General features: G+C 37.3%; 1 pseudogene; it reads left to right on the top strand.

Annotated features, from left to right (window-relative positions):
* The first annotated feature begins 1,380 nt into the window (after positions 1-1,380).
* LOC125106843 (7-methylguanosine phosphate-specific 5'-nucleotidase-like) lies at positions 1,381-2,564 on the top strand (annotated as a pseudogene).
* The last annotated feature ends 8,193 nt before the right edge of the window (positions 2,565-10,757 follow it).

Here is a 10,757-nt window from a genome sequence, read left to right as displayed (position 1 = left end):
AGAGAGGCAAACCAAGAAACAGACTCTTAACTGTAAAGAACGAACTGATGGTTACCAGAATGTAGGTGGGAGGGGGATGTGTGAAATAAGTGATGGGGACTAAGGAGGGCACTTGTCATGATGAGCATTGAATGATGTATGCAGTTGTTGAAACACTATATAGTACACCTGAAACTAGTATAACACTGTGTGTTAACTAACTGGAATTTAAACAAAAACTTAAAAAAACATTTATTAGAATGCTACAATTACCAAGACGGTGTGGTACTAATGTAAAGATAAACAGATTAATGGAGTAATAATATAAAGTCCAAAAATAGACCCACACTGATATAATTACCTGATTTTTGACACAGGCATTAAAGCACTTGAAACATGAAAGAAAAATTTTTCAATAAATAATGCTGAAACTAGGGTGTCTGGGTGGCTAAGTGGGTTAAAGCCTCTGCCTTCGGCTAAGGTCATGATCTCAGGGTCTTGGGATCGAGTCCCGCATCAGGCTCTCTGCTCAGCAGGGAGCCTGCTTCCCCACTCTTTCTCTCTGCCTGCCTCTCTACCTACTTGTGATCTCTGTTTGTCAGATAAATAAATAAAATCTTTAAAAAAAATAATGCTGAAACTAAATATCGATATAAAAAAGAAACAAAAAATCTTGAACATTACCTGATAACATAAGTGAAAATTAAATGCAGAATTATCATAAACCTATATGTAAGAGCTGAAGCTATATATAAAAAAGAGAATACCTTTGTGACCTTGGGGTTAAGCAAAGATTTCTAACAAGACACAAAGAGCTTGAAGTATATAAGAAATATTCATAAAATGTAACTTCAATAGAACTAAAAACTTTTGTACTCCAGAAGACAATTATAAAAAATGAGAATGCCAGGCATGGACTTGGAGAAAATATTTTCAAAATACACAATAGATTATGGACTGTATCTAAAACACATAAAAAAAACATAGTTAAAAAATTATTCTGCTACTTGTTAAAACAGTAGGGAAGATTTCGTTCAGAACTATTTCAAATGGTGTTAGGACTATCACAACTGAGAGAGATTTGGCCCAAATGTAAATACAGCAGAGACAGCTGGGGACTTACAGACATCAAGCAGGTAGAGGGGTTGGTAGATAGAAAATCACTTATGAAGGGATATCTAGGGTAGGTTTATTCTTGCTAAACTGACTGTATCTTTAAGACCATCTGTACAAGATTCTTGCTGAAGACAACTCAAGGGCTTAAACATCAAAAATGGAGGATGAGAAATTTGATTAGGTATCAAGGGTGATCAGATATCAAAGATAGAGGATTCTCTATTAACAAATTTAGCAACATTCTTGCCACAACTAGACAGTGAAGGCTGAAGACAAGGCCCAAGGATGAGGCCTAATCAAAAAGAAAGCCAGGAGTGCCATGGCAGAGAGGTGAGACAGAATGAAATGTCAGGGGCAGGTCCAGACCCTCAAGGCTCTCCAAGCCTCCCCCCGACCTGTCCCTTCCATGCCACCCTGGCCAGTAGGTACCCTAAACCAAGCTGGAGTTCCCTTCATCCACCTCCCACCCCTGTATCCCAGCCTCACAGAGCTGCTGAGCTGCCCTGAGCTCTCCCTGGGCCCAGTGCCGAGCTAGTATCAGTGCTTCTCAGGTTTCGGGACAGGTGAGCATCCTGATGAAGACCAGGGTCCTGATGTTGGCAGCCTGGACAGGTGTAAGAGATTGTTGGCACCCTCTGCAGGGGTGGAGGAGACCACTTACAGGTCATTTATGATTTTGACATGAACTTGAGCAGGTTTGCATGCAATGAATGGATTTGTAAGAAGTGATGGACTTCTTACAACATTCTAGAGAGCAGCAAGATCATCAGTGAGCAATACTGGAATGAGCTTAAGGGGCTCCTTCACCACTATTATCCAGCTGAGATTGACCCACACTGCACCATCATAGAGAAGTTACTTCATTTAAGGGATTGGTGGACCAAAGCACATGATTGCCCATGCCAGCAGATGATTGAGAAGTTTCAGATAGCCCAAGTGGTTAGAGTGTCCAATGCAATGCTTAGGGAGGGATTCAAGACAAGACATTCCTCAATATCCTCTACCAACATAACTTTTTCCTTTTCATCTTTTTCACAGACCTTGGCGATATCCCAGAGGACATTATCCAACAGATGAAAGTGTTCTACCCCATTATCCACACTGTGTCTAATTACACAGACTTTGAGAAAGACAGCTTCCTACAGAGATTCAAGAGCCAGCTCATGTGCACAGATAACCAACAAGAACAACTCTGTTTGTGAGAACTCTGGCTAAGTCCAGCAGCTTCAGGGCAAAACCACAGCCTCCTGCTGGGAGATTCCATAAGGGACCTCACTATGGCTGATGGGGTTCCCAGTGTGGAGAGAATTTTCAAGATTGGTTTCTTAAATGACAAGGTGGAAGAGCGGCAGAAGCACACAGATACTTATGACATTGTGCTGGAGAAGGACCATATGCTGGACATGCTGAACAGGCTGCTATAGCACATCCTGCATCATGGGTAATAGATAGAGATGGAGGGCTCCTGAGTGTACAGGCTTGGGGCCAGGCACTGCAGGCCATGGAGAAAAGGGAGCCTCACCTAGAGGCTGCCCTGCTGGGAGTGCTGCTCCTCTCTGTGTATATAGAGAAGAGTCCAGGTAGGTGCAGCTGCTGAGCCATGTCCCTCCCTCCTTTCCCAGCACCTTCTGTTGTGTTCTCCAGAGGCATGTGGGAGCCCCTGCCAGGTGGACGGGCCAATTCAATGAACACAAGACCTACAGGATGTTGGTATTCTAGGCACCAGTTGTCCAGGGATTCTTTTTTCCCCAAATTTTTAAACATGGGAAGCTCTTCTTCAAACAGATCGAATGGGTAAAACAGATACAAAAATTTTTTTAAAAGGAAAAACAAAAACAAAACAAAACAAAACAAAAAATGAAAAGAGGGCCTGAAGAATCTATCTGAGGTTTAGTCAAAGAGAGTCTATGTCAACAATTACAACTCAACGTTAAGAAGACAATTATCTAGATTATTCAAAAGAAAGATTTAAATGAAAATTTAACAAAAAAAATGCAAATCCTTTTTAAACATAAAAAGATCCAACAGAACAATAAATTATGGATCACTGAGAAAAATAAATTTCAATTAAATTTTAAAAAAGATCCAACAGTTTTATTCCTTAAAAATATCAAATTAAGGGGCACCTGGGTGGCTCAGTCAGTTAAGCCACTGCTTAACCATCATCAGGTCATGATCCCAGGGTCCTGGGATCGAATCCCGCATCGGGCTCCTTGCTTGGCAGGGAACCTGCTTCTTTCTCTGCCTCTGCCTGCTTGTGCACTTGTGCTTGCTTGCTCTCTCTCTCTCTCTCTCTGACAAATAAATAAATAAAAATTTTTTAAAAGTTTTTTAAAAATATCAAATTAAAACTACAATAAGATACTAACGCATATGGAGAGGGGTTTAAATTAATGTGCAGACTTAGATACAGAGCAATTGAAACTCTTGTACTTTGCTGCTGGAAGTGCAAAATGATTAACTACTTTGTAGAATATTTTGAAACTTTCTCAAAAAATTAGATATGTATTTACTATATGACACAGAAATCCCACAACTATATGTTCAGTAAGATAAATGAAACATAATATCCACACAACACATTATATAGGAATGTTTAAAAGAGCTTTATTAGCCAAACCCAAAATAATGCAAATGCTCAACTGGTGAATGGATAAATATATTGTGGTGTATCCATTTCATGGAATACTATGCAACAGTAAAAAGAAACATGATAATTCTCCATGGGTTTTCTATACTGCCAGAGGCAACTTTTTCCCAGACTGTCTTTTAAAGGATGTTTGTATGAAAAACAGCCTGGGAGAACAGAGATAGTATCAATATTGTGGTGCTGTTTCCTGACTAATATAATGAAGATAATGTTTTCCTCCAGGGTTAAAACTAGGCAAGTTTGCTAGCCAATTTGCTGACAGATTCATAAGCTCACAGGTCTTCTCCTGTGTTAAAATCTTTAGTTAATTAATTTATTCTTGGGCCTGAGTCTCTATAGATCTCTCTGAAATCTTCTCAACACAGAATTTTTAAATTAAGTATTCCTGGACGGGGGGAGTTTTTTTTCCCCTATGAAGTATATATTTGAGTTGAATAAAGCATTTTGATTTTGTAACATTGCAAAGCCAAGTATGCTTGGTAGGTTGCTGAAAAATTGAAATTATTTTAAGATGAATTTGGTTAACAGAGTAACTTGGGTTTCCCTCCCAACCTTGGCATTTGCCTCATTCTTCACAAACCACTGCTCTTAAATTACATGCTGTCCATAATAGACACAGATATAATGGACAGTTGGTCACAGCAGACAAAAACAGATTTGCCCAAACAACTTATTACACTCAAGACATTCTTCTCTGTTTATAACAAACAGGAATTTTGGCTGTATTTGACTAGTTCTGAACTTTTCCACATATTGATATTGGTTTAAAAAAAAGAATATTTTTAAGAATAGCTATAGCAATAGTAATGCAATATAATTTGATTTCACACAGTACTCTTAGGATCTAAATTATAGTAATTCTACTTTAATTTGTGGGATACCAGAAAGTTATGTGCAACTTTCCAAATTAAACCAATAGACCAAATCCTGCCACAAGATCTTGGCTTCTCTCAAGAGAGTACAAACTTTCCAACATATGACTCTTATATGGAGTAGCACTTATAATGAGACATGTCAGATTCTAGCAATGAAGTACAATCAGAAGAAAATCTGTACTATGACTGGATAACATCGGTTTGCATTCCTGTCTTTGAATTTTTATAGTTCACATAAAAAATGACAGTATGGTATCCCTGAAATGTGGATGAGTGGAGCATTGGGAAAGCCGAATGCTAGAGCTTGTCCACTCATTAGCTAGCTATCAGCTTTGTGTCAATCTTTGCGTTTTTCTTGACCTTATTTATCTCATCTGTATAAGTAGAGGGTTAGAATAAATAATACCTAAGCTTCCTCTCATGCTAAAAATCTGAGGGTAAAAAAATGATTATATAAGCCAACCATCATTCTTAGCATTTTACATATATGAATTCAGTTCTCAGAACCATCTTATGAAGTAGGAATTATTATTAGTAGTATTATTAATTTTACATATAAACAGAAATATTGTAATTAAACTTCAACTAAGAAGTAAACCTACAAAACATATGAACCTTTGCATGTGTTACCTTGGACTCCTGCCCATCCCTATCTCAGTCTCATCCTAATTTCTCACCTTTCCACAAAACCTTAAGAGTTATCTATCCCTTGAATCACTAAAACTTGAGTGAATGCACACTTGGACCTGGTGACAGAAATTCAGAAAAGAGATGAAGATGGTAGGTAGACTTTTGACTTACCAGTTTCTAGGACAATTCCAAACCCTGACTGTGGATAAACTCTACCATAAGGATCATACACATCACATAAGAAAAGAGGAGATATAGGGCAGGAAACAACAACAATAAGTCAGTGGACAAAAAGTGAACTTGGATGTGGTGGTATTCCCCACCAGTATCTGTTTTCCCTCCACTCTCAGAATGAGGATTTTATTTCCCTGCCCAATGGGAGTAAGGCTCAGTCATGTGACTAGCTTTGGCCAATGAAATGTGGTAGAAATGAAATGGCAGAAGCTTTAGTAGCCAGTTTGTTCTTTGCTGGGCTCACTTTTTCCTCTGCTACTGTGACCTGCATGCTTCAGAGAGACTGTCCTGACTGCCTGGCTACCTGAAGAGGACAACACAACACAATGTTTATACAACCTAACTGAGAAATCAGTCTTTGTTCTCTTCAGCACTGAGATATAAATGCATTGGGGAGAATAAGAAGGAGGGCCCAGGAAGGTAAAGGCTGAATAAATGGAGAATTGTGTCACCAAATTCACATTTGAGAGCATGGGGAGCAAAGTCAAAAGTGTCAAATGCTAAAAGAGATGGAGTTAGAGAAGACAATTGTACACTCTTTTGATCTTTTTGAGAGCATTTTTAGTGGAAGAGTAGGGGCTAAATCAGACTGTAGTGGTTGGTGTCAGTGCAAACACAGGGAAATGAGAATAGTAAATCTGAGAACTTTTTAAAAAATTAAGGGAATAAGAGAGATAAGTTTACATAGGGAGATAGGGAGAGTTGGGGAACACTGGAGCAATTTGTGTACATGGGAGATGACAGGGAATCTTATATGTACAGGGTAAGCATCATAAGGATCTGGGATTTTGTCATGACACAAAGTGACTTAGAGTATGATATGCAGACATTTAAGATGAGAGGGTGAGTTGTATCCATGTGTAGTGTGCACAATCAATGATTTTTTTTCTAAGCACACACATCTTTTCTGGTGAGTTACAATGCCCAAAGAAACATGGGGAAGGAATGGAATAGTTTGGTTCTTAAAATTTTAGAATAGAAAGCCCAGACAGAACATGATGAAAAAAAAGTATTCCCCTTTTAATAATTGCGCTAACATTTTATAAACATTATAGATTTAATCATGACAATAATAATCCCTAAAGTTTTTGACATACTTCTTCCTTTTCCTAAAAAAAATTATATGACTAATTTAAAATATGTATGAATTTAAGATAATTTTAATTTGAGGTGAGCACTTCAGTTTTTTAAAAATGTGAAAGCAGAGATGAGTGGAGCAACAGCTTTTTAAATTGGTCAAATGTTACATGATAGTAGAGGAGTAATTAACTGGGTTTATGTAACTGTTGAGAGAACAGAAACTGACTCTTAAATTATTTTGTTTCATTGTCCCAAGTATTATTATTAAGTCTTGACTTTTATAATAAGACTCCAATATTAGGAGAATTTTTTTAAAGATTTTATTTATTCATGAGAGACAGAGAGAGAGAGGCAGAGGCAGAGGGTGAAGCAGGCTCCACAAGGAGCAGAGAGCCTGATGTAAGGCTTAATCCCAGGACTCTGGGATCATGACCTGAGCCAAAGGCAGATGCTTAATCGACAGAGCCACCCAGGTGTCCAGGAGAATATTTTCGACACTGCACAAATCACAGAAACATCATTATAGTTTTAATTGGAAGGTGCTTTAGAATGCATTCTCTCTCCTGCATATAAGACACTGAGGTGGGTGCCTAGGTGGCTTAGTAGGTTAAATGACTGCCTCTGGCTCTGGTCATGATCCCAGGGTCCTGGGTTTGAGTCCTGTATTGGGCTCCCTGCTCAGTGGAGATCCTGCTTCTCCCTCTCCCTCTGCTGTTTCCCCTGCTTGTGAGCACTTTCTCTCTGTCAAATAAATAAATAAAATCTTTAAAAAGAATAAAATTTAAAAATGAAGACACTGAGGCCCAGAAAGAGTGACTTAGCCAGAGTCTTACTTCACAGAAAAAGATCAATTAGTACTACATGTGAAACAAATGACCACAAATAGTTTTACTATTACAGTATCATTATTGGTGAATTATATCATAAGTGGTCTATAGTCCAGCTCTAATTTCTAATCTTAGCTTTTCCAGTTCTACTTTTGCTTCATACAGAAAGCATACCTAATTCTATGACTTGTTTAAGATTTGCATTAATGACAGTACCTATTTTGTTCTGTGTTTTATCTCCTTTCTTCAGGCAAGAGTCTCTCATGAATGTCATAGGATGCTCTACACATCTGATGCACTGAGAAAGGTAATTGTGTTTTGCCCAGCAAGGATGAGATCATTATTAACACATGATTATTGTGAGGAAATCAGCAGAGCATGGATTATAGAATAACCATACACACAGGTAACCAACTTTACTCACTAGTGGACAAAGCATAGGAGACAAACAGAGGGTGTGGAGGTTGAGGGACTGTGTAGGAAGCACCAAGCTGCCTGTGATGTCAGAAAGGCCATCAGACAGTGGGAGGAGTTGTTGATAACTACATGCATTCTCCTGTTTACAGTTTCTTGAAGCAAAATTTCATTAATAAAATAAATTCAACATATTTTCTCTCCAATAAACCTTTTCAAAGATCAAAATTCAAATTACAAAGAACTATTTTGTTATTATTATTTAAAACATTACAAATGGTTGTCAGTACAGAAATGGGAGGTGACATAATGGCGTTTGGTCTCTGAGTCCATCCACTGGGGGAAAAAAAAAATCCAGATAGAAGGCATTGAAGGTGTATGTGTCCTTTGTTACTTACAGTACATTTCACTCTAAATGAAATAAGTGCTAAGGCTCATCCACTGCTTGAGTGTCCCTCACAGAACGCCAATTAGCATCTGTGCCCAGTGGCAGCCCAGCTCAAGCACAGTCTATCTGCACTCACCCATTACACACAGCAGGGAGTTGTATTGCTCTAAAACCACCAGCCACTGCTTTGATGGTTCAGGAGACCTTGGCCTTTTAAACGTATAAACAACCTTTCTTTTCTAATCTGGGCCATTAGAGGGAAATGCTGTGAAAGCCTGTATTCTGAAATAACCAGGTTTGCTCAGAGTCATGACAGTTTTCAATCTTGCTGCCAGTAACAGAAGAATAGCGATAGACTAAAAATAACATGGGTGCAGAATGTGCCTTGGGCACCTACTGAGGCCTAAAGGGTTTCAGATTGATTTGAAACCAAGTGAAGGTGGATTTTCTCTCTGCTTTGCCCTTTTGTGGGTGTTGCAATCAGGGGGAAAATTCATCTGTCTAATGAGCTCTAGGCACAGAAAGAAAAGAAACTGTTTAAGACTAAAACACTCATCAGGCAACCCTATGGCTTTTCTTTTCTGTGTTATAATCAGCACTTCTCTATTGATTCTTAATAAGAATTCTTTCCCATCTGCAAAGGATTAAATTGCAATCAAGCACTATAATTAAAATTAATTAATTAATTAATGTGGAACAGGTTTCAGTACTTTGGAAAGTGTTAATAAAATTAAAGACAACTAATGAGAATCATATTCTGGATGCCCGATGACACTGAAAAATTTCTTACAGTGAATAAAGCTGTAATTTTCAGACTCATTTTATTGTTTTTTGGGTCAATCAATTGAATGGATAGATGATAGCTCAAATACTCAAATAAGTCTTTAAAAGTTCTGGAAAGCCCTGAAACTTAAGATATGTAAACTCTCTTTCCAAAATTAGAGCTGTTTGTTAACTCTCACATCACTTCTCTAAGTCCCACTTTCTAACATTTACATCTACCAGAGACTTGATTTTGTGTATGTTAAGAAATGAAAGAAAAAAAATGCTACCCTGTGTCCTTCTAAAAACAGAATGAAGCATACCCAAAACCTGACTTTTAGACTTTGTAGGGGAAAAGACACATAACAAGAGTCTGCAAAAGAATATATGTCCCTTTGGTCTAAATACAAGACTTCTGTTCTATAATTCAAAAGCAAACCCTTTCTTAGGCAGGAGAATGGGAGAAAGAAATAGACTCATCTATGATGAATTATCAACTTATGATACAGAAAATTATTTACCCACAGACTTAGAAAATAAAATGGTCTAAGGGCAAAATATAGAACCCTTATTTTTTAAAGCATGTTTGAATTTCTTTCATGAATACTAACATAATGAATATGTCTTAATCATCTTTGTATATAATGGAGTTTAATACAATACTGACAGGTGCTTGAGAAATAAGTATATGTCAAGTTAAGTAATTAAATCTGATGGTCAAAAAATAAGATAATAAATCTGATAGCCAATATTTGTGAAATGCCATATTAAGTAATATATAGTACTGATTTAAATTTGCATTTTCAGGGGCGCCTGGGTGGTTCAGTGGGTTAAGTCTCTGCCTTTGGCTCAGGTCATGATCCCAGAATCCTGGGATTGAGCCCCGCATCGGGCTCTCTGTTCAGTGGGGAGCCTGCTTCCTCCTCTCTCTGCCTGCTTCTCTGCCTACTTGTGATCTCTGTCTGTCAAATAAATAAATTAAATCTTTTTTAAAAAATTGCATTTTCATATGCAACAAGATTTTGTATCTAATATCCCATTTTTTTCAATGTTATTATTTATTCTTATAAGAACCCCTGAAAATAGGAGACCTTTTTTACTATTCTACATTGTATCAGATTTGGTCACATATAGTCATATAAGTAACAGTTTATGTTGACTCTATATTGAGAAGACATTCAACATTGATTTGTTTAATGATTTCTTTACTATCCTCTTAAATTTGATCAAAGAAAACAGACCAGTTAATAGAAAATTTTTATTCCTTCTCCTTCCTCCTGGTAATTGAGAATTTACCATACAGCATATACACACACTCACACACACACACATATGCACACATACCCTCTATAACTGTCTATAGAAGTTATTCTCAAACTTTTGGTCTCAGGTCCCTTTTACCAGTCTTAAGGATTCTTGAGGATGACAACAAGTTTGAGTTTATGTAGGTTATACCAAGAAATATTTACAGTATTATAAATTGGAGGAGAAACTTTTCAAGAATTATATTCTTACACTTAATAAAATGATAAATATTACATGACAAATGACATTTTCTGAAAAATAACTATATTTTTCAAAGAAAAAAGAACTTCATGAGAAGAATGATACTGTTTTATAGTTTTGCAAGTATCTTAATGTCTTGCCCAATAGAAGATACAAGTTTTCATATCTGCTTTTGCATTTATTTTGTTCTGTTTTTTGTTTAAAGCATATGAAAAATCCAGCTTCACACACATATGTAGCTTAAGAAGGGAGAAGTATTGGGGCTGCCTGGGTGGCTCAGTGGGTTGGGCGACTGC

Source organism: Lutra lutra, chromosome 8, assembly GCF_902655055.1.
Source record: "Lutra lutra chromosome 8, mLutLut1.2, whole genome shotgun sequence".
NCBI lineage: Eukaryota > Metazoa > Chordata > Mammalia > Carnivora > Mustelidae > Lutra > Lutra lutra.
This window is presented reverse-complemented; position numbering and strand designations above follow the sequence as displayed.